Source organism: Bombina bombina, chromosome 10 (genome assembly GCF_027579735.1).
Source record: "Bombina bombina isolate aBomBom1 chromosome 10, aBomBom1.pri, whole genome shotgun sequence".
NCBI classification, from domain to species: Eukaryota; Metazoa; Chordata; class Amphibia; order Anura; family Bombinatoridae; genus Bombina; species Bombina bombina.
The window spans coordinates 159,248,124-159,274,829 of NC_069508.1; positions in this window are offsets into that span (position 1 = coordinate 159,248,124).

A 26,706-nucleotide genomic window follows, 5' to 3' on the forward strand; every position below is an offset into this window, starting at 1 on the left:
AAGACCAGTGGCTTAAATTCAAGAACAAAATGTTAAACCTCATAAGAAACAGCATGAAATTGTGTGATTTAGTCTGCGTAAATTTCCCATCATGGCATATTTTTTATTAGAATGTCCTTTAAAGCCTTTGAAGACTTAAAGAGACATGAAACTCAAAAAAAAAATATTTCATGATTTAGATAGAGAATACAATTTTAAACAACTTTCCAATTTACTTCTATTATTTAATTTGCTTCATTCTCTTGTTATCTTTTGCTGAAAGGTTTATCTAGGAAAGCCAGGAGCAGCAAAGAATCTAGGTTCTAGCTGATGATTGGTGGCTGCATATATATATATACCGATTGTCATTGGCTCACCCATTTGTTCAGTTACAAACCAGAAGTGCATTGCTGCTCCTTCAACAAATGATATCAAGAGAAATAAGCAAATTTGATAATATAAGTAAATTAGAAAGTTTTTTAAAATTGTATGTTCTACCTAAGTCATGAAATAAAAACTTTGGGTTTCATGTCCCTTTAAGTGAATGTGGAGGTGTTGGCTTTATCTTGTCATCTAGATGCACATCATTTGTTCCTGCCCTTTAATTCCCTGTAGAATAGATAGATGTTCATTTTGTTGCTATCATATAAAATAAATGGAATTCTGAATACTTCAATCCTCCACCATAACCAGTTTCTTCTGTAATTTAACATGGAGTAAACACACAATAATGTTCCCAAAGACAGCCATAGAATTCCAGCAGGTTTAGGTAGTCTTTAAAACAGTAAAACACATATTTATATGCCCTCTCTTATAGGGTAAAAAGTAATGTAATAAAAATGTTTGAAATTAAGATTTTCAAATCTTGTGGAAAGGTTTTTGAATTTACTGGATTTATTCCTATATGTTGGCAGGAACCTATGTTGTAGGAAGCCTGCAGGAGGGTGTAATAGTGGGGTCTTGCTGCTCCTACTGGTGGGATAGGTTGCATTGGCGGTAATGTCATTTAAGGGGTTAATAGTGTAAAGTGGTTAAGTTGCATTGAGGGATATGTTGCTTAAGCGGTTAATGTTGTAGAGGGGATAGGTTGCATTGGGGTTATTATGCTTAAGGGGTTAATAGTGTAGATGGCTTAGGTTGTTTTGGAGGTTTATGGGACTTAAGGGGGTTAATAGTGTAGAGGGGTTAGGTTGCATTGCGTGTTGTGTCATTTAAGGGGTTAATATTGTAGAGGGGTTAGGATGTGTTTGGGTTATGACGCTTAAGGGGTAATAGTGTAGGGCTGTGTAGCAGGTTCATTGGGTTATTTGTTTTATATTTAAACAATAAAGAATAAATTAATGTATTAAAACTTTTCATAAATAGCCTGCAGTTCATTTATTCAGTGTACTTAATGCATGAAATAGACAATGAACGTGTGTGATGTGTGTAAAGGGATCATTTACATTACATCTTCAATGTGGTGGCGATGCTGTTTGGAAAATATCGCCACCTACTGAGGTGTACAGTAAAGCGTCTCTCAGCGAGACCGCTATCAAACACTGATCTCAGATACTTGCTGTTTTGATCATCAGGGCTTCTGAGTGCTAATCACTAGCAATGACTGTTACAGCAACCAGTCTGGCTTTGCTCTCGGGGGGGTCAATTGCCCTGTTGCCCACCCCTTTCTGCCACTGCTGGCAGCTGTGGAACTGGCAAAATAATGACAAATAACAATTAAGATGACAAAAGTTTATGTTTAACAAAGTGAAGCTGCCTCACTGTAGTTTTAAAAGGCTTTCCCCGCATCTCCATTATACATTTTGCTGTAAAATCAATAACACATTAAGCAATAAATAATAAACTTTGTGTGTGAATTCATTAGGGCAGTGTGTTTCATCTCCAGTGTTCAGGGCACACCAACAGGTCAGAGTTTCATGAGTTCTTTAATAGAGCACAGGTGAAATAACCAGCTGGTCAGTAACCATGGTTACTTACCTGCTCTCAGCCCTCAGCTGATTATTTCACCTGTGCTCTAATTCAGATATCATGAAAATCTGGCCTGTTGTTGTGCCCAGGGATTGGAAAATACTACTAGGATACACTGGTATTGATACACAGAAACAAAAAAAATGGAAAAGAAAAATCTTGTAGACTAATTGATACATTGTTGCTGATGTATCTGTCTTGCAGTTTCTTCTAGCAACCTAACAAGCTGCTTCCTTAGTATTTGCTCTTGAGCCTATCTCAGTATTCTGTCCTAAAAAGGAGCTAAGCTTCAAGACCAAAAAAAATAAATAAATGTAAAAATAGAAGTAAATTGTTACATTTATGGGCAAGATTACATATGCGGCGTCGCCCGCAAAAGCCGGCAATGCCAGTCTTTAGTCTGGTTTTGCTATCACATATATACGGCGCCGCATATAAATGCGGCGTGAATATTTCACCCATCGGCCACTATTTTTACTCCCATAAGCTAACCTGTCAACCGCCAACCCCCACCGCAATAACTAATAAAAATATTAACCCCTAATCCGCCATTCACCCACATCACAATCTACCTAATAAAACTATTAAGCCCTAATCCACCATTCACCCACATCGTGATCTAACTAATAAATGTATTAAACCCTAATCCGCCATTCTCCCACATCGCAATCTAACTAATAAATGTATTAACCCATTATCCACCATTCACCCACATCACAATTAACTTTAAAAATCTATTAACCCCTGAACCACCAAACCCCCACAACGCAATTAACCTAATTAAACTATTAACCCCTAATCTGCCATTAACCCACATCGCAATTAACCTAATAAATCTATTAAGCCCTAAACCACCAAACCCCACAACGCAAATTAACTAATTAAATTACTAAACCCCCTAACCTAACACACCCTAAATTAACCCCAATTACCTAAATTAAAAAAAATACTAAGTTACAATTAAAATAAAAAAACCTAACATTACTATAAAAAATAAAAAACAAGTCTAAATTAATCTAAAATTACAAAAAATAATAAACAAATTATTAAATATATAAAAATTCAACCTAATCCCTATGAAAATAAAAAAGCCCCCCGCAAAATAAAAACACCCCCTGATCTAGACTAAACTACCGCTAGCCCTTAAAAGGGCCTTTTGTAGGGCATTGCCCTAAGTTAAACAGCTCTTTTACCTTAAAAAATACTAAGTCCCCCCCCTAACAGTAAAACCCCCCACCCACCAAAACCCCCAAAATAAATAAAACCTAACACTAAAAAATCTTAAACTATCCATTGCCCCTAAAGGGGCACTTGTATGGGCATTGCCCTTAAAAGGTCATTCAACTCATTTTCAGTGCACAAAATACCTAATCTAAAAAAAAAAAAGCCAGCGCAGAACGGATATGACCGCGGAACTGAAGACATTGGACCACGGAGCCATGGAGCGTGGAGGATCCTCTTTGTATGATCACTGCCGCACACTGAGGATTGAATGCAAGGTACGCGGTTAAATATGGCGTCAATTGCATTCCTACTGGCTGATTTGAATCTTCAAATGCAAATCAGCCAATAGGATGAGAGCTACTGAAATCCTATTGGCTGTTCACATCAGCCAATAGGATTTCAGTAGCTATCATCCTTTTGGTCTTCAGTTCTGTGGTCATCTGTGCTCCGTGCTGGCTTGGTTCTGGATAAAGATGGATGAAGATGGAAGATGTCGCCAGCTCCAAGAAGACTTCACTGCCGTCTGGTAGAGGACCTTCTCCACCGGACTTCAGGAATGGTGAGTACCTATTTGGGGCTTAAAGTTAGGGTTTTTTTAATTTTATTTTTTAGATTAGGGATTTTGGGCACTGAAAAAGAGCTGAATGCCCTTTTAAGGGCAGTAAAAGAGCTGAATGCCCTTTTAAGGGCAATGCCCATACAAATTCCCCTTTTGGCGCAATGGGTAGTTTAGGATTTAGGGGGGTTTTATTGTTAAAGGGGGGACTTTGTATTTTTTAAGGTAAAAGAGCTGTTTAACGTAGGCCAATACCCTACAAAAGGCCCTTTTAAGGACTATTGGTAGTTTAGTTTAGATTAGGGGGTGTTTTTATTTTGGGGGCTCTTTTTTATTTTGTAATTTTAGATTAATTTCAACTTAGTTTTTTTATTTTTAAAGTAAAGTTAGGTTTTTTATTTTAGTTTCTAAAGTGCCGTAAGTCACTGGCGACTCCAGAATGTGTATTTACGCACATTTCTGGACATCACTAATTTATCCAACATTGCAATATTTTAACTGCCGGTGGGGTTTATGTGATTCCCTGATGTGCAAGGTGAAATTACGAGCTGCGTGGGTTTCAGCAGTTGCGCTGAAGCCTGCGCCGCATAAGTAATCTCGCCCTATATCTTTAAATTGCTCTGTCTGAATCATGAAAGTTTAATATTGACTCCCATATCCCTTTAACATAACATTATTGCACAATAGAGATCTGGGCTTCAGTGAGTTATGCATCAAAACTCCCGTTAAGCAGATATTTTTCTCTGGGTTCATCTTGAGATTAATTCAGTAAAAATGGTTACAGTGCAATATAGAAGGTACATTTGTAATATTAGGGACATATCTGCAACCTTCCCCCTATTATTGCAGCACATATTGCTCAGACAGCTGTTTGTTCCTGTCTCTCTAACATTCAGGGTCAGATTACAAGTGGCGCGCTATTTAGCACTTTCACTTAATCATAAACTACTCTAGAAGTAAGCTTTTTGTGCACATGCATTACAAGTGGAAAGTAAGAAGTTTGAGCGCAAGCAAAACTCGATGCATGCTAACCAATTATCACGATCACATTAACATATTCTCCCCATAGAAGTCAATTGAAAGCGCAGAACGAAGAAAAAACACCTATCGCTCTTGCGCTATCCTGATAGGAGTTATTCATATTTCAAATTCCAATGTTCCTCGCATACAGAACAATGTAATTCTTATTGTAAATACATATTTATATCTATATCTGCATATACCTATACCTGAATATCTATTCCTATAGATATAAAGATATAGATATCTATTTTACATTAGAAATTTATATTTAATAATAAAAAGTACATTATTTTCTATGTGAAGAACATAGGAATGTAAAGGATACGTTACATGCATCTGGGTTTTCTATTTAGGTCTAATGTGGTGTCAGGTTAGCGCACATGAAGAATTGCTAACCTCAATGCGTTTAAAAAATTTATTATACATACTATATAAAAAATCTAATAATCCATAGAATATATACGCTACAGTATGTATATTTTTTAAAATAATTTTTATTAATATTTTTTTAATATTTTATATGTATTATTTTATAACATTTGAGTTTAGCTATTCTTCATGTGCGCTAACCCAACACTGCGTTAGACCCAAATAATGTAATTTTTATTATTAAATATGTATTTATTTATTTTTTTCCCCATCCCTCAGCCCAGATTGGCAGATACATACATATGTATGATATATTTTTCTAGGATGTATGCCTTCCTTAGTCCAAGTTAAAGGGACACTAAACCCAAAATTGTTCTTTCATGATTCAGATAGAGCATGCAATTTTAAGCAACTTTCTAATTTACTCCTATTATCATATTTTCTTTGTTCTCTTGCTATCTTTATTTAAAAAGCAGGAATATGATGCATAGGAGCCGGCCCATTTTTGGTTGAGAACCTGGGTTATGCTTGCTTATTGGAGGGTAAATGAAAGCATCAAATAAGCAAGCGCTATCCATGGTGCTGAACCTAAAATGGGCTTGCTGCTAAGATTTACATTCCTGCTTTTAAAATAAAGATAGCAAGCGAACAAAAAAAAAATTAATAATATGAGTAAATTAGAAAGTTGCTTAAAATTTCATGCTCTATCTGAATCATGAAAGAAAAAAATTGGGTTCAGTGTCCCTTTAACAGATATATGTTTTTTTAAAGGGTACTTGTAACACGTTGATTCATTGTTTATATAGTTAGGTTTACACTATCTACTTTATAAAATGTATCATTTGATGTGTGCAATTAATTGTTTCTTTTTTTAGTTATTATTTGTTAGTAATTGTAATATCCTTGTTGTGTATTTATACCTTTTTAGATTTAGCATACAGTGGTAAGCACACTGAATTATTTATTTAAAGTGATTTTTTTATTATTATATATTTAGCAACTTTTTTTTCTTTAATTTATTTATTTTGTTTTTATTATAGTTATACAATGTTTTAATGATAGCTTTATCTTTGCACACACCGTCACGTAATATATTTGTTTAGTTATATAAAAACACCACTTCCATATAGGGATCTTAGTATCATTGCCAAAACTATTCCCCTGATGCCCTTTTCCAAGATGGCGATTTTAGAGATAATCTATTGGTTGAACAAACAGGAAATAGGTTGCCTTTTGAGCGTTTAACAGCTAGTCGTTCCCTACTCACTCTACACCTGATGAAGGGGCGTGACCCAGAAACGCGTAGTAAGTATATTGTTTGAGTTGTCTGGCCAGACCATTATGTTGTGACTTGCTGTTAACATTTGCTCATTTGCTCATTTTTATTGACATATATTTTTATTTTGTATGTATTTGTTTCTATTGTGATACATTATAACATCATGTCTAGTTCCTTTGCACTGTATTGATACTTCATAAGTTTGCAAGTAGACATTGATGTATTAGGATACAATTCACTTGCAGCACATTCTCAAGTGTTTGTAACACATTCTCAAGTGTTTGTACTGCTAATCAAGCTGTGATTAATCACTCTGTATAGAGGTTGCAACTATGTTTGCATTTTTTGCACATTGTATTTTATATATTTAAATAAACATTAGTATTGAAACCACCAGGTTGTTTTGCACAATTATTTGTTAGCGCTGTTACAATTTGTTATTTATTTGTTTTTTATAACAGCTGCTTATACAAATTTTACTCACATCAATTATACACATTAACACATAGGCCCCTATTTATCTTTGTGACCGCTGCTTCATAACTGCTGTTCCTGGTGAGCCTGCAGGCTCGCCAGAAACACGGGGCATCAAGCTCCATTCGGAACTTGATAGATAGGCCCCATAGTGTTCACATAGTATCAGTGGCGTTATCCATTTTTTTTCTTAATTGTATGTATGTATGTAATCTATAGGAATAAATATACTGTCAGGAACGCATTACTTGTAATCTATCCCTCAGTGTTTAACCCAGAGATAGGGTCTTTATTTTGTCTCTTTCTACTGCAGCCTTCTCTTCCCCGGCAGTGCATTAGCTATCACCCTGTTAGTAAAGATATAAACCTCAGCTCAGCATGGCGCAAGTTTCACGGAGCTGTCAAGAGGCGCACGATATCCTCAGTGAGAAGCCAAACCACACAGCAATTCATCTACAGAATGAAAAACTCTGAAGACTTTCACACAAAACCGTACTTTACAGATAGAACAATTGTACCAAAGCTCAATGTTTTCTCTTTATATTTCTGTATCAGATGAAGCTTCTGTCAATCACAGGATCTGACGGGTTATGAGATTTGTGTGTGCTACAACCATGGCTGCCTGGTACATCACCTTAGACAACACTGCATAATATGTGACAACAGATCCGTCTCACTGTGTGAAAATGTTTATTCATTTATGCACATATTGTTTATTGTAAATCAGCATCTTGTAAATGTACGTTGTACAGTTTGTTTTTTTATTTTATTGTTTGTTGTAGAATCATTGGGATGTTCAAGTGATGTGAAACAACCAATAGAAAATGACAGTGCAATAAAGATTTTTGCCTCCCTCCGCTCCCTCCTTGTTTCTGGGTTTCAGGAAATAAACATACAAATGACTCATCTCTGGGTCAGAGAGAGCTGGTCCCTTTTCCTCGGATAGAGTGACGTTTTTTTGTTGTTTTTTTTAATTAAAACAAGTTTTTAATGTCATTTACTGTTAGGTATACGATTCCAGAGCCTTATCCAAGTGATCACTCTGCAGAAGCTTATTAAAGGGACATTAAACACTTTGAGATGGTAATATAGAATGATAAATCATATATATATATATGTAGCAGGGATGTGCACTCACTCTCACTTCCAAATCTTCTGCCAGGGTGCTAGTGGATTTTTAAAAAGGCATGAAGAAACTTGCACTCTCTGGCTCTTTTTCAAAATATCTTTACTGTGATAGTGTAAAGTTTCGGGGATACTATATCCCTTTCCTCAGACACAGATAATACAAACCCCACCCCCTAATTAGATCAACAAAACCGCCAAAACGGTTACCAAGGTGACCACTACGCCACTAAATCAACAAACAAAATATCTCCATACAGTGCCATTGAATACAAACTGTCTGATTATATATTGGGATCCTACGTGAAAGTGACACTATTTAAAGTCAGGGGAGAGAGGAGAACATGGAATGCAGAAGTAAAATACAGAACCCACATAGACAAAGCTAGATCGCAAGTAAAAGGGACCTCAATCCGCTATCAGATAAGTAGATAATGGTGATAGTGCTATACTAATACCCATTCAAAACCAAACAGATGGCATAGGTCTGCATGTACTCACCCCCCCATACAGATCCTCCAAATGACAAGCTGTCAGCCCCTGGAGCGGTACACCGCTGCTCACAGAACCCGTAAGTCAAGCTTTGATCCGGTAGTTTGTTTTTTTTATAATTTTTATTGAGGTAATAAGACATACAGAAATAAACTCTTGTAAACATCATGGCAACACGCCTATTGACATACATCAGTGTTTATGCATCTGATCCGGTAGTTTTATATATAAAACTCTGCAATATACTTTCATTATTTATTTTGTTCCCTTTTCCTGCAATTCCATTCTGAAATTGTGAGCTTTTCAGTTCCTGTAAGAAATGGAAGTGCACTGTTATATTCCACACAGCCATTGGCTGCACACTCTAGTGACCTATTTATAACTGTCCCTAATTGGCCGCAGCAGAGAAGGTAACACATGGCAGCTCCCATTGTTTTATAGACACTAAAACTTATTTTGTTAATATTTAAACAACTAATGAAACTTTAAAAAATACATCTACATGTTATTCTCAGACTATTTATTTCTTTGAATGTGTCATTCTATCTAGCATTTATTTAGTGTTTAATGTCCCTTTAAGAAGATATGTGAGTAGAGGCTTTAACTAGTAAGAGAATTAGCAATCGTCTAGATTTAGAGTTTTGTCGGTAACGACCCGCGTAGCTAACGCATGCTTTTTTCCCCCCGCACCTTTTAAATAACTCTGGTATTTAGAGTTCACAGAAGGGCTGCGTTAGGCTCCAAAAAGTGAGCGTAGAGCATAATTTACCGCCACTGCAACTCTCGATACCAGCGGTGCTTACGGACGCGGCCAGCTTCAAAAACGTGCTTGTGCACGATTCCCCCATAGGAAACAATGGGGCAGTTTGAGCTGAAAAAAAACCTAACACCTGCAAAAAAGCTGCGTTCAGCTCCTAACGCAGCCCCATTGTTTCCTATGGGGAAACACTTCCTAAGTCTGCACCTAACACCTCAACATGTACCCCAAGTCTAAACACCCCTAACCTTACACTTATTAACCCCTAATCTGCCGCTCCGTACACCGCCGCAACCTACATTATACCTATGTACCCCTAATCTGCTGCCCATAACACCGCCGACCCCTATATTATATTTATTAACCCCTAATCTGCCCCCCACAACGTTGCCTCCACCTAACTTCAAGTATTAACCCCTAATCTGCCGACCGGACCTCACCGCTACTCTAATAAATTTTTTAACCCCTAAAGCTAATTCTAACACTAACACCCCCCTTAGTTAAATATAATTTAAATCTAACGAAATAAATTAACTCTTATTAAATAAATTACTTATTTACTATTTAATGGCTACCTAGTTAAAATAATTACAAAATTACCTGTAAAATAAATCCTAACCTAAGTTACAATTAAACCTAACACTACACTATCAATAAATTAATTAAATAAAATACCTACAATTATCTACAATTAAACCTAACACTACACTATCAATAAATTAATTAAATAAAATACCTACAAATAAATACAATTAAATAAACTAACTAAAGTACAAAAAATAAAAAAGAACTAAGTTACAAAAAATAAAAAATATTTACAAACATTAGAAAAATATTACAACAATTTTAAACTAATTACACCTACTCTAAGCCCCCTAATAAAATAACAAAGCCCCCCAAAATAAAAAAAATGCCCTACCCTATTCTAAAATTAAAATAGAAAAGCTCTTTTACCTTACCAGCCCTTTAAAGGGCCCTTTGCGGGGCATGCCCCAAAGAATTCAGCTTTTTTGCCTGTAAAAAAAAACATACAATACCCCCCAACATTACAACCCACCATCCACATACCCCTAATCTAACCCAAACCCCCCTTAAATAAACCTAACACTAAGCCCCTGAAGATCTCCCTACCTTGTCTTCACCACACCGGGTCCCGATCGGTCCAGAAGAGGGTCCGAAGTCTTCATCCAAGCCCAAGCGGGGGGCTGAAGAGTGACGTTCATCCTCCGGCTGAAGTCTGGATCCAAGCGGCGGCTAAAGAATTCCATCTTCGGGCAGAAGTCTTCATCCTATCCGGGCAGAAGAGTCGATCCGGACCGGCAAACATCTTCATCCAAGCCGCATCTTCTATGTTCTTCCATCCGATGACGACCGGCTCCATATCTTGAAGACCTCTGGCACGGATCCATCCTCTTCTTCCGACGACTAGACGACGAATGAAGGTTCCTTTAAGGGACGTCATCCAAGATGGTGTCCCTCAAATTCCGATTGGCTGATAGGATTCTATCAGCCAATCGGAATTAAGGTAGGAAAATTCTGATTGGCTGATGGAATCAGCCAATCAGATTCAAGTTCAATCCGATTGGCTGATCCGATCAGCCAATCAGATTGAGCTCGCATTCTATTGGCTGATCGGAACATGGGTGAGTATATTTCTGAATCGGAGTGTATGTACACGTTTGAATAGGTGTGTATATGTATAAACCTGTGTGTATAAGCGTGTGCATGGGTATTTATACCTATGGATCTGTGTGTATGTACATGTGTACATAGGTGTGTGTATATAGTAATCTGTGTGTATGTACATGTGTGCATAGGTGTGTATATATAGTAATCTGTGTGTATTTACATGTGTACATAGGTGTGTATATATAGTAATCTGTGTGTATTTACATGTGTACATAGGTGTGTATATATAGTAATCTGTGTGTATGTACATGTGTGCATAGGTGTGTATATATAGTAATCTGTGTGTATGTACATATGTGCATAGGTGTATATATATATAGTAATCTGTGTGTATGTACATGTGTGCATGGGTGTGTATATATATATATATATATATATATATTAATCTGTGTGTATGTACATGTGTGCATAGGTGTGTATATGTATAAACCTGTATGTGTAAGAATGTGCATGGGTGTCTATATGTTTGTATCTGTGTGTATGCATGTGCATGGGTGTGTATATGTATCTGTGTGTGTACACATGTGCATAGGTTTGTATACGTAGGTGTGTATACATTTGTATCTATGTGTGTAAACATGTGCATGGGTGTGTATATGTATGTATCTGTATGTGTACATGTGTATATATACGGATGTATCTGTGTGTGTATAGGTGTGCATGGGTGTGTATACGCATGTATCTGTGTGCGTGCATCGGTGTGTATATGTATGTATCTGTGTGTGTGTGTATAGGTGTGCATGGGTGTGTATATGTATGTATCTGTGTGTGTGTATAGGTTTGCATGGTGTGTATATGTATGTATCTGTATGTGTGTGTGTACATGTGTATATATTTGGATGTATCTCTGTGTGTGTGTGTATAGGTGTGCATGGGTGTGTATACGTATGTATCTGTGTGTGTGTGTATAGGTGTGCATCGGTGTGTATATATATGTATCTGTGTGTGTATATGTGTGCATGGGTGTGTATATACGTATGTATCTGTGTGTGTGTATAGGTGTGCATGGATGTGTATACGTATGTATCTGTGTGTGTATAGGTTTGCATGGGTGTGTATACGTATGTGTCTGTGTGTGTGTATATACAGGGAGTGCAGAATTATTAGGCAAGTTGTATTTTTGAGGATTAATTTTATTATTGAACAACAACCATGTTTTCAATGAACCAAAAAAATTCATTAATATCAAAGCTGAATATTTTTGGAAGTAGTTTTTAGTTTGTTTTTAGTTTTAGCTATTTTAGTGGGATATCTGTGTGTGCAGGTGACTATTACTGTGCATAATTATTAGGCAACTTAACAAAAAACAAATATATACCCATTTCAATTATTTATTTTTACCAGTGAAACCAATATAACATCTCAACATTCACAAATATACATTTCTGACATTCAAAAACAAAACAAAAACAAATCAGTGACCAATATAGCCACCTTTCTTTGCAAGGACACTCAAAAGCCTGCCATCCATGGATTCTGTCACTGTTTTGATCTGTTCACCTTTAACATTGCGTGCAGCAGCAACCACAGCCTCCCAGACACTGTTCAGAGAGGTGTACTGTTTTCCCTCCTTGTAAATCTCACATTAGATGATGGACCACAGGATCTCAATGGGGTTCAGATCAGGTGAACAAGGAGGCCATGTCATTAGATTTTCTTCTTTTATACCCTTTCTTGCCAGCCACGCTGTGGAGTACTTGGACGCGTGTGATGGAGCATTGTCCTGCATGAAAATCATGTTTTTCTTGAAGGATGCAGACTTCTTCCTGTACCACTGCTTGAAGAAGGTGTCTTCCAGAAACTGGCAGTAGGACTGGGAGTTGAGCTTGACTCCATCCTCAACCCGAAAAGGCCCCACAAGCTCATCTTTGATGATACCAGCCCAAACCAGTACTCCACCTCCACCTTGCTGGCGTCTGAGTCGGACTGGAGCTCTCTGCCCTTTACCAATCCAGCCACGGGCCCATCAAGACTCACTCTCATTTCATCAGTCCATAAAACCTTAGAAAAATCAGTCTTGAGATATTTCTTGGCCCAGTCTTGACGTTTCAGCTTGTGTGTCTTGTTCAGTGGTGGTCGTCTTTCAGCCTTTCTTACCTTGGCCATGTCTCTGAGTATTGCACACCTTGTGCTTTTGGGCACTCCAGTGATGTTGCAGCTCTGAAATATGGCCAAACTGGTGGCAAGTGGCATCTTGGCAGCTGCACGCTTGACTTTTCTCAGTTCATGGGTAGTTATTTTGTACCTTGCTTTTTCCACACGCTTCTTGCGACCCTGTTGACTATTTTGAATGAAACGCTTGATTGTTCGATGATCACGCTTCAGAAGCTTCGCAATTTTAAGAGTGCTGCATCCCTCTGCAAGATATCTCACTATTTTTTACTTTTCTGAGCCTGTCAAGTCCTTCTTTTGACCCATTTTGCCAAAGGAAAGGAAGTTGCCTAATAATTATGCACACCTGATATAGGGTGTTGATGTCATTAGACCACACCCCTTCTCATTACAGAGATGCACATCACCTAATATGCTTAATTGGTAGTAGGCTTTCGAGCCTATACAGCTTGGAGTAAGACAACATGCATAAAGAGGATGATGTGGTCAAAATACTCATTTGCCTAATAATTCTGCACTCCCTGTACTATGTTACACCTATTAACCCCAATCTGCCACCCACCCACATAGCCAACACTAAATACACCTATTAACCCCTAAACCGCCGGCCCCTCACATCGCCAACACTATAATAAAGTATTAAACTCTAAACTGACGGCCCCCCACATCGCAAACCACTAAATTAAACTATTAACCCCTAAACCTAACACCCCCTAACTTTAAATTAAAATTACAATAGAACTATCGTAAAGGAACATGAAACCCAAAACTTTTCTTTTGTGATTTAGATAGGACATACAATTTTAAACAACTTTCTAATTTACTTCTATTATCTAATTTATTTAATTCTCTTTGTATCATTTGTTGAAGGAGCAGCAGTGCACTACTGGTTTCTAGCTGAACACATGGGTGAGCCAATAACAATTGGTATAAATATCCAGCCACCAATCAGCAGCTAAAATCTAGGTTCTTTGCTGCTCCTGAGCTTGCCTAGATAAACCTTTCAGCAAAGGATAACAAGAGAATGAATCAAATTAAATATTAGAAGTCAATTAGAAAGTTGTTTAAAATTGTATTCTCTATCTGAATCACGAAAGAAAAATTTTGGGTTTCATGTCCCTTTAAAGTAAATAAAAACTTAGCTGTAAAATAGAAAAAAAAAATAACATTAAACTATAAATTAACCTAACATAACTATTCTAATAAAATGAAAAAAAATACCAATTAAAAACCTAAATTTAACGTTTTAAAAAAAACTAATACTACGAAAAAAAAAAAAATCTAACATTACAAAAAATAATAAACACTAAATTATGAAAAATAATAAACGAAATTATCAAATATAAAAACAATTACACCTAATCTAATAGCCCTATAAAAATAAAAAAGTGCCCCTAAAATAAAAACACCCCCTAACCTACAATAAACTACCAATAACCCTTAAAAGGGCCTTTTGTAGGGCATTGCCCTAAGTTAAATAGCTCTTTTACTTTAAAAAATGACTTACCACCCAACCAACCCCCAAAATAATAAAACCTAACTCTAAAAAATCCTAAACTACCCATTGCCCCTAAAGGGGCATTTGTATGAGCATTGCCCTTAAGAGGGCATTCAGCTCTTTTACTGCCCTTACTAAAGTTGAATGCAAGGTTACCCCTTTCAAATTGGCGTACCTTGCATTCCTATTGGCTGATTTGATTCTTTAAATTCAAATCAGCCAATAGAATGAGCGTTTCTGAAATCCTATTGGCTGTTCAAATCAGCCAATAAGATGAGAGCTACTAAAATCCTATTTGCTATTCAAATCAACCAATAGGATTTCAGTAGCTCTCATCCTATTGGATAATTTGAATTTGAAGAATGAAATCAGCCAATAGAAATGTAAGGTACGCCATTTTGAAACGGGTACCTTGCATTCAACTTCAGTGTACGGCGGTGATCGTATGAAGAGGACGCTCCACGCAGGATGTCATCGCCCTCCAGGATAACTCTGTTCCGCGCCGCCGGGATGAAGATAGAAGACATCCCTGAGATGGATGAAGGTGTCGCCGCCTGGATGAAGACTTCTCGCCGCCTGGATGAAGATGGATGTCTTCTGGAACCGTGAGTAGATTTTATGAGGTTAGTGTTAGTTGTTTTTTTTCCTAAAAAATTGGGTGTTTTTTTTTTTTAGATTAGGGATGGTCACTTCTAAAAGAGCTGAATGCCCTTTTAAGGGCAGTAAAAGAACTGAATACAAATGCCCCTTTAGGGTCAATGGGTAGGTTAGGATTTTTTAGAGTTTGTTTTTTTATTTTGGGGGGTTGGTTGGATGGGGGGTTTACTTTTAGGGGGGCCTTTTTTAAGGTAAAAGAGCTGTTTAATTAAGGGCAATGCCCTACAAAAGGCCCTTTTAAGGACTATTGGTAGTTTATTGTAAGTTAGGGGGTGTTTTTATTTTGGGAAAACTTTTTTATTTTTATAGGGCAATTAGATTAGGTATAATTGTTTTTATTTTTGATAATTTCGTTTTTTATTTTTTGTAATCTTAGAGTTTTTTATTTTTCGTAATTTAGTGTTTATTATTTTTTGTCATTTTATATATTATTTTTTTTTCGTAGTGTAAGGTTTTTTTAAATTTAAAACAGGTTTTTTTATTTTATTAGAATAGTTATGTTAGGTTAATTTATAGTTTAAACTTAGTTTTTTTTTATTTCACAGGTAAGTTTTTATTTTTTTAAAGATAGTTAAATTGTAATTTTAATTTAAAGTTAGGGGGTGTTAGGTTAAGGGGTTAATAGTTTAATTTAATGTTTTGCAATGTGGGAGGGCCGGCGGTTTAGGGGTTAATAGGTTTAGTTTAGTAGTTACAATGTGGGGGGCTGGAGGTTTAGGGGTTAATACTTTATTATAGTGTTGGCAATGTGATGTGGGGGGCCGGCAGTTTAGGGGTTAATAGGTTTATTTAGGTGTTGGCGATGTGGGATGGTGGCGGATTAGGCGTTAATAACTTTTATTAGTGTTGGCAATGTCAGGGAGCGTAAGATTAGGGGTTAATAACTTTTATTAGTGTCGGCGATGTCAGGGAGCAACGGATTAGGGGTTAATAACTTTTATTAGTGTCAGCGATGTCGGGGAGCGGCGGATTATGGGTTAATAACTTTTATTAGTGTCAGTGATGTCGGGGAGCGGCGGAATAGGGGATAATAACTTTTATAAGTGTCGGCGATGTCAGGGGGCGGCAGATTAGGGGTGTTTAGACTAGGGGTTTATGTTAGGGTGTTAGGTTTAAACTTAACTTTCTTTTTCCCATAGACATCAATGGGGTTGCGTTACGGCGATCTCCATTCCACGATAGCAGGTGTTAGTTTTTTTTATTACAATTTCTCCCTATTGATGTCTATCATCAGAATCATGGAGAAAGCGTGCACAAGCATGTAAACTCAGCCTTGGTTTTTTTTAACGCACCATAACGCACAGCAGAAGGAGGTTTTTTTTAGTAACTCGTAATGGCAGCGCTATGGAGAGTGCAATAACGCAATTTTTTGGCGTAATTTTTGCACACTGTTTAGCGCAAAACTTGTAATCTAGGTGTTAATTTGTTATGTAAGTGTAGTATTGTACATTGTATAGTCTTACATAATGTCTCATTATACGTTTTTTATTGTATTGTATCCTCATGATTGTAATATAACTTTATGTAGTGCTGCGTGAGGGTATATGTGTGTGTGTATATATATGTATATGTGTTTGTGTGAGTATGTATATATGTGAGTGTATATATGTGTGTGTGAGTATGTATATATGTGTGTGTGTGTTTGTGTGACTATGTATATATGTGAGTGTATATATGTGTATGTGTGTGAGTATGTATATATGTGTGTGTGTGTGTGTGTGTTTGTGTGACTATGTATATATGTGAGTGTATATATGTGTATGTGTGTGAGTATGTATATATGTGTGTGTGTATGTATATGTGTGTGTGTGTGTGTGTGAGTATGTATATACAGTATGTTTGTGTGTGTGTGTGAGTATGTACATATGTGTATATGTCTGTATGTGAGTATGTATATATGTGTGTGTTTGTGTAAGTATGGATATATGTGCATATGTCTGTATGTGAGTATGTATATATGTGTGTGTTTGTGTGTGTGTGTGTATATATGTGTATATGTCTGTATGTGAGTATGTATATATGTGTGTGTTTGTGTGACTATGTATATATGTAAGTGTATATGTGTGTATGTGAGTATGTATATATGTATATGTGTGTGTTTGTGAGTATGTATATATGTGTGTGTGTGTTTGTGTGACTATGTATATATGTGTGTGTGTTTGTGTGAGTATGTATATATATATGTGTGTGTGTGAGTATGTATATATGTGTGTGTGTTTGTGTGAGTATGTATATATATGTGTGTGTGTGAGTATCTATATATGTATGTGTGTTTGTGTGAGTATGTATATATATATGTGTGTGTGTGAGTATGTATATATGTCTATGGGAGAAAGCGTGCACAAGCATGTAAACTCAGCCTTTGGCTTTTGTGCGGTATGGAGCTTAACGCACCATAACGCACAGCAGAAGGAGGTTTTTCAGTAACTCGTAATGGCAGCGCTATGGAGAGTGTGTTTGTGTGAGTATGTATATATGTGTATATGTCTGTATGTGAGTATGTATATATGTGTGTGTTTGTTTGTGTGACTATGTATATATGTGTGTGTGTGAGTATGTATATATATATATATATATATGTGTGTGTGTGTGTATATATATATGTGTGTGTGTGTGAGTATGTATATGTGTGTGTGTGTGTGTGAGTATGTATATATATATATATATATGTGTGTGTGTATATACAGTATGTTTGTGTGTGTGTGTTTGTGTATATATGTGTATATGTCTGTATGTGAGTATGTATATATGTGTGTGTTTGTTTGTGTGACTATGTATATATGTGCGTGTGTGAGTATGTATATATGTGTGTGTGTGTGTGTGTGTGACTATGTATATATGTGTGTGTGTGAGTATGTATATATGTGTGTGTGTGTGTGTGTGAGTATGTATATATGTGGGGGGGGGGTGAGTATGTATGTGTGTGTATATGTGTGTGTTTGTGTGTGACTATGTATATATGTGTGTGTGTGTGAGTATGTATATATGTGTGTGTGTGTGTGTGACTATGTATATATGTGTGTGTGTGTGTGTGAGTATGTATATATGTGTGTGCGTGTGTGTGAGTATGTATATATGTGTGTGTGTGTGTGTGTGTGTGTGTGAGTATGTATATATGTGTGGGGGGGGTGAGTATGTATGTGTGTGAGTATGTATATATGTGTGCGTGTTTGTTTGTGTGACTATGTATCTATGCATGTGTGTTTGTGTGTGTGAGTGAGTATGTGTGTGTGTATGTATATATGTGTGGGGGGTGAGTATGTATATGTGTGTGTGTGTTTGTTTGTTTGTTTGACTATGTATATATGTGTGTTTGTTTGTTTGTGTGTGTATGTATATATGTGTGTGTGTGTAAGTCTGTATATATGTGAGTGTGTTTGTGTGAGTATGTATATATATGTGTGTGTGTGAGTATGTATATATGTGTGTGTGTTTGTGTGAGTATGTATATGTGTGTGTGTGTAAGTCTGTATATATGTGAGTGTATATGTGTGTACGTGAATATGTATATATGTGTGTGTTTGTTTGTGTGACTATGTATATATGTGTGTGTGTTTGTGTGAGTGTGTGTGTAAGTCTGTATATATGTGAGTGTATATGTGTGTACGTGAGTATGTATATATGTGTGTGTGTTTGTTTGTGTGACTATGTATATATGTGTGTGTATTTGTTTGTGTGACTATGTATTTATGTGTGTGTGTGTGAGTATGTATATATGTGTGTGTGTGTGTGTGTGTGACTATGTATATATGTGTGTGTGTGTGTGTGAGTATGTATATATGTGTGTGCGTGTGTGTGAGTATGTATATATGTGTGTGTGTGTGTGAGTATGTATATATGTGTGGGGGGGGTGAGTATGTATGTGTGTGAGTATGTATATATGTGTGCGTGTTTGTTTGTGTGACTATGTATCTATGCATGTGTGTTTGTGTGTGTGAGTGAGTATGTGTGTGTGTGTGTATGTATATATGTGTGGGGGGTGAGTATGTATATGTGTGTGTGTGTTTGTTTGTTTGTTTGACTATGTATATATGTGTGTTTGTTTGTTTGTGTGTGTATGTATATATGTGTGTGTGTGTAAGTCTGTATATATGTGAGTGTGTTTGTGTGAGTATGTATATATATGTGTGTGTGTGAGTATGTATATATGTGTGTGTGTTTGTGTGAGTATGTATATGTGTGTGTGTGTAAGTCTGTATATATGTGAGTGTATATGTGTGTACGTGAATATGTATATATGTGTGTGTTTGTTTGTGTGACTATGTATATATGTGTGTGTGTTTGTGTGAGTGTGTGTGTAAGTCTGTATATATGTGAGTGTATATGTGTGTACGTGAGTATGTATATATGTGTGTGTGTTTGTTTGTGTGACTATGTATATATGTGTGTGTATTTGTTTGTGTGACTATGTATTTATGTGTGTTTGTTTGTGTGTGTATGTATATATGTGTGTGTGCTTGTGTGTGTGTGTAAGTCTGTATATATGTGAGTGTATATGTGTGTACGTGAGTATGTATATATGTGTGTGTGTGTTTGTTTGTGTGACTATGTATATATGCTTGTGCAATTCTGTCCCCTGCACATTTGCAACCTATCAGCCACTAGCAGGGGGTGTCAATCATCCCAATAGGATCGGATCGGGATGATTGCAGTCCCCCACCTAAAAGGTGTCAGAGAAGTTAAGGAGCAGCGGTCTTACGACCGCTGCTTCTTAACTTCTGTTTCCAGCGAGCCAGAAACTACGGGGGTAGATAGCAGCATCCGCTGCTTATTAAATCTACCCCTAAGGATTCACAATTGCTTTTGTAAGATGAATGGAAAGCAGATATGTTTCAGAAAGAGGAGACAGGAGATGCTCAGTGATATGAGAGTGACAAAGCACAGGTCACAATCTCAGGACGCTGAATTTATCAAGCTGGAAAGAGAAACTCTAATTTACAATCAGATACTATTAATCACAGCCAATGTGACTTACACAACAAACCCCTCCCAATAACTGGGCATCACATCCCTCTTGTTTGTTGGCACTTTATACTGTGCCACACATCGCCCCTGGGTAACTACCGGGCATCACATCCCTCTGGTCTGTTGGCACTGTATACTGTGCCACACATCACCACTGGGTTATTACTGGGCATCACATCCCTCTTGTTTGTTGGCACTTTATACTGTGCCACACATCACCACTGGTTAATTACCAGGCATCACATCCCTCTGGTCTGTTGGCACTTTATACTGTGCCACACATCACCACTGGGTAATTACCGGACTTCACATCCCTCTGGTCTGTTGGCACTTTTTACTGTGCCACACATCACCACTGGTTAATTACCAGGCATCACATCCCTCTGGTCTGTTGGCACTTTATACTGTGCCACACATCACCACTGGGTAATTACCGGACTTCACATCCCTCTGGTCTGTTGGCACTTTTTACTGTGCCACACATCACCACTGGGTAATTACCGGGCATCACATCCCTCTTGTTTGTTGGCACTTTATATTGTGCCACACATCACCACTGGGTAATTACCGGGCATCACATCCCTCTTGTTTGTTGGCACTTTATACTGTGCCACACATCACCACTGGGTAATTACCGGGCATCACATCCATCTGGTCTGTTGGCACTGCATACTGTGCCACACATCACCAGTGGGTTATTACCGGACTTCACATCCCTCTGGTCTATTGGCACTTTATACTGTGCCACACATCACCACTGGGTAATTACCGGGCATCACATCCCTCTTGTTTGTTGGCACTTTATACTGTGCCACACATCACCACTGGGTAATTAACGGGCATCACATCCCTCTTGTTTGTTGGCACTTTATACTGTGCCACACATCACCACTGGGTAATTACTGGGCATCACATCCCTCTTGTTTGTTGGCACTTTATACTGTGCCACACATCACCACTGGTTAATTACCGGGCATCACATCCCTCTGGTCTGTTGGCACTTTATACTGTGCCACACATCCCCACTGGGTAATTACCGGGCTTCACATCCCTCTGGTCTATTGGCACTTTATACTGTGCCACACATCACCACTGGGTAATTACCGGGCATCACATCCCTCTTGTTTGTTGGCACTTTATACTGTGCCACACATCACCACTGGGTAATTAACGGGCATCACATCCCTCTTGTTTGTTGGCACTTTATACTGTGCCACACATCACCACTGGGTAATTACCGGGCATCACATCCCTCTTGTTTGTTGGCACTTTATACTGTGCCACACATCACCACTGGGTAATTACCGGGCATCACATCCCTCTTGTTTGTTGGCACTTTGTACTGTGCCACACATCCCCACTGGGTAATTACCGGGCATCACATCCCTCTGGTCTGTTGGCACTTTATACTGTGCCACACATCACCACTGGGTAATTACCGGGCATCACATCCCTCTCGTCTGTTGGCACTTTATACTGTGCCACACATCACCACTGGGTAATTACCGGGCATCACATTCCTCTGGTCTGTTGGCACTTTATACTGTGCCACATATCACCACTGGGTAATAACTGGGCATCACATCCCTCTGGTCTGTTGGCACTTTATACTGTGCCACACATCACCACTGGGTAATTACTGGGCATCACATCCCTCTTGTTTGTTGGCACTTTATACTGTGCCACACATCATCACTGGGTAATTACCGGGCATCACATCCCTCTTGTTTGCTGGCACTTTATACTGTGCCACACATCACCACTGGGTAATTACCGGGCATCACATCCCTCTGGTCTGTTGGCACTTTATACTGTGCCACACATCACCACTGGGTAATTATCGGGCATCACATCCCTCTTGTTTGTTGGCACTTTATACTGTGCCACACATTACCACTGGGTAATTACCGGGCATCACATCCCTCTGGGATGTGTGTGTGTTTGTGTGAGTATGTATATATGTGTGTGTGTGTAAGTCTGTATATATGTGAATGTATATGTGTGTACGTGAATATGTATATATGTGTGTGTGTTTGTTTGTGTGACTATGTATATGTGTGTGTGTGTTTGTTTGTGTGACTATGTATATATGTGTGTTTGTTTGTTTGTGTGTGTATGTATATATGTGTGTGTGCTTGTGTGTGTGTGTAAGTCTGTATATATGTGAGTGTACAGGGAGTGCAGAATTATTAGGCAAGTTGTATTTTTGAGGATTCATTTTATTATTGAACAACAACCATGTTCTCAATTAACCCAAAAAACTCATTAATATCAAAGCTGAATATTTTTGGAAGTAGTTTTTAGTTTGTTTTTAGTTTTAGCTATTTTAGGGGGATATATGTGTGTGCAGATTACTATTACTGTGCATAATTATTAGGCAACTTAACAAAAAACAAATATATACCCATTTCAATTATTTATTTTTACCAGTGAAACTAATATAACATCTCAACATTCACAAATATACATTTCTGACATTCAAAAACAAATCAGTGACCAATATAGCCACCTTTCTTTGCAAGGACACTCAAAAGCCTGCCATCCATGGATTCTGTCAGTGTTTTGATCTGTTCACCATCAACATTGCATGCAGCAGCAACCACAGCCTCCCAGACAGTGTTCAGAGAGGTGTACTGTTTTCCCTCCTTGTAAATCTCACATTTGATGATGGACCACAGGTTCTCAATGGGGTTCAGATCAGGTGAACAAGGAGGCCATGTCATTAGATTTTCTTCTTTCATACCCTTTCTTGCCAGCCACGCTGTGGAGTATTGGACGCGTGTGATGGAGCATTGTCCTGCATGAAAATCATGTTTTTCTTGAAGGATGCAGACTTCTTCCTGTACCACTGCTTGAAGAAGGTGTCTTCCAAAAACTGTCAGTAGGACTGGGAGTGGAGCTTGACTCCATCCTCAACCCGAAAAGGCCCCACAAGCTCATCTTTGATGATACCAGCCCAAACCAGTACTCCACCTGCACCTTGCTGGCGTCTGAGTTGGACTGGAGCTCTCGGCCCTTTACCAATCCAGCCACGGGCCCATCCATCTGGCCCATCAAGACTCACTCTCATTTCATCAGTCCATAAAACCTTAGAAAAATCAGTCTTGAGATATTTCTTGGCCCAGTCTTGACGTTTCAGCTTGTGTGTCTTGTTCAGTGGTGGTCGTCTTTCAGCCTTTCTTACCTTGGCCATGTCTCTGAGTATTGCACACCTTGTGCTTTTGGGCACTCCAGTGATGTTGCAGCTCTGAAATATGGCCAAACTGGTGGCAAGTGGCATCTTGGCAGCTGCACGCTTGACTTTTCTCAGTTCATGGGCAGTTATTTTGCGCCTTGGTTTTTCCACACGCTTCTTGCGACCCTGTTGACTATTTTGAATGAAACGCTTGATTGTTCGATGATCACGCTTCAGAAGCTTTGCAATTTTAAGAGTGCTGCATCCCTCTGCAAGATATCTCACTATTTTTGACTTTTCTGAGCCTGTCAAGTCCTTCTTTTGACCCATTTTGCCAAAGGAAAGGAAGTTGCCTAATAATTATGCACACCTGATATAGGGTGTTGATGTCATTAGACCACACCCCTTCTCATTACAGAGATGCACATAACCTAATATGCTTAATTGGTAGTAGGCTTTCGAGCCTATACAGCTTGGAGTAAGACAACATGCATAAAGAGGATGATGTGGTCAAAATACTCATTTGCCTAATAATTCTGCACTCCCTGTATATGTGTGTACGTGAGTATGTATATATGTGTGTGTGTTTGTTTGTGTGACTATGTATATATGCTTGTGCAATTCTGTCCCCTGCACATTTGCAGCCTATCAGCCACTAGCAGGGGGTGTCAATCATCCCGATAGGATCGGATCGGAATGATTGCAGTCCCCCACCTAAAAGGTGTCAGAGAAGTTAAGGAGCAGCGGTCTTACGACCGCTGCTTCTTAACTTCTGTTTCCAGCGAGCCAGAAACTACGGGGGTAGATAGCAACATCCGCTGCTTATTAAATCTACCCTTAAGGATTCACAATTGCTTTTGTAAGATGAATGGAAAGCAGATATGTTTCAGAAAGAGGAGACAGGAGATGCTCAGTGATATGAGAGTGACAAAGCACAGGTCACAATCTCAGGACGCTGAATTTATCAAGCTGGAAAGAGAAATTCTAATTTACAATCAGATACTATTAATCACAGCCAATGTGACTTACACAACAAACCCCTCCCAATAACCGGGCATCACATCCCTCTTGTTTGTTGGCACTTTATACTGTGCCACACATCACCACTGGGTAATTACCGGCATCACATCCCTCTGGTCTGTTGGCACTGTATACTGTGCCACACATCACCACTGGGTTATTACTGGGCATCACATCCCTCTTGTTTGTTGGCACTTTATACTGTGCCACACATCACCACTGGTTAATTACCGGGCATCACATCCCTCTGGTCTGTTGGCACTTTATACTGTGCCACACATCACCACTGGGTAATTACCGGGCTTCACATCCCTCTGGTCTGTTGGCACTTTATACTGTGCCACACATCACCACTTGGTAATTACCGGGCATCACATCCCTCTTGTTTGTTGGCACTTTATACTGTGCCACACATCACCACTGGGTAATTACCGGGCATCACATCCCTCTTGTTTGTTGGCACTTTATACTGTGCCACACATCACTACTGGGTAATTACCGGGCATCACATCCATCTGGTCTGTTGGCACTGTATACTGTGCCACACATCACCACTGGGTAATTACTGGGCATCACATCCCTCTTGTTTGTTGGCACTTTATACTGTGCCACACATCACCACTGGTTAATTACCGGGCTTCACATCCCTCTGGTCTGTTGGCACTGTATACTGTGCCACACATCACCACTGGGTAATTACTGGGCATCACATCCCTCTTGTTTGTTGGCACTTTATACTGTGCCACACATCACCACTGGGTAATTACCGGGCTTCACATCCCTCTGGTCTGTTGGCACTGTATACTGTGCCACACATCACCACTGGGTAATTACTGGGCATCACATCCCTCTTGTTTGTTGGCACTTTATACTGTGCCACACATCACCACTGGTTAATTACCGGGCATCACATCCCTCTGGTCTGTTGGCACTTTATACTGTGCCACACATCACCACTGGGTAATTACCGGGCATCACATCCCTCTTGTTTGTTGGCACTTTATACTGTGCCACACATCACCACTGGGTAATTAACGGGCATCACATCCCTCTTGTTTGTTGGCACTTTATACTGTGCCACACATCACCACTGGGTAATTACCGGGCATCACATCCCTCTTGTTTGTTGGCACTTTATACTGTGCCACACATCACCACTGGATAATTACCGGGCATCACATCCCTCTTGTTTGTTGGCACTTTGTACTGTGCCACACATCCCCACTGGGTAATTACCGGGCATCACATCCCTCTGGTCTGTTGGCACTTTATACTGTGCCACACATCACCACTGGGTAATTACCGGGCATCACATCCCTCTGGTCTGTTGGCACTTTATACTGTGCCACACATCACTACTGGGTAATTACCGGGCATCACATTCCTCTGGTCTGTTGGCACTTTATACTGTGCCACACATCACCACTGGGTAATTACCGGGCATCACATCCCTCTGGTCTGTTGGCACTTTATACTGTGCCACACATCACCACTGGGTAATTACTGGGCATCACATCCCTCTTGTTTGTTGGCACTTTATACTGTGCCACACATCACCACTGGGTAATTACCGGGCATCACATCCCTCTTGTTTGCTGGCACTTTATACTGTGCCACACATCACCACTGGGTAATTACCGGGCATCACATCCCTCTGGTCTGTTGGCACTTTATACTGTGCCACACATCACCACTGGGTAATTATCGGGCATAACATCCCTCTTGTTTGTTGGCACTTTATACTGTGCCACACATTACCACTGGGTAATTACCGGGCATCACATCCCTCTGGTCTGTTGGCACTGTATACTGTGTCAAACAGTTTTATCAGCACCAGCTGCAATCATTACTGTGTAATTATTTTCTCTCTCTCTGTTGCATTTTTACTAGAAATATTTTCCTACCATTTATCACAGTAACCTGCCAGCTTCATTATCCCTCTCTCTGTATCCTTATTTTGTTTCACATCTGTCAATAACATTAAGCAACTGTGGGGAAGCCTTAAGACAGTAATATGTCTACTACTAACAGTGCCCTATGGATGGCACCCTCCTCTTTTTACACATGTATTGTCACTGAGCCTTGTATGTAATGTGCCCCTGTAAGAAGCAGAGAATATCCCACTTTACACTGTTGTCTACATCAAAACTATACCATACATCATCAAATCATCCTAACCACAAGCTTTATTACATGTGTGCCCAGATAGTATCTAATACCACATTAGCTCCTCAGGGTAATTTGCAATTGTAAGCAGCTCTTCTGCAGAGCACATAAATCACTAAAATCAACAGAAATAAAGTATTTTGGCCAAGTAATCCTACCGAAAAACAGAGAGAGAGTA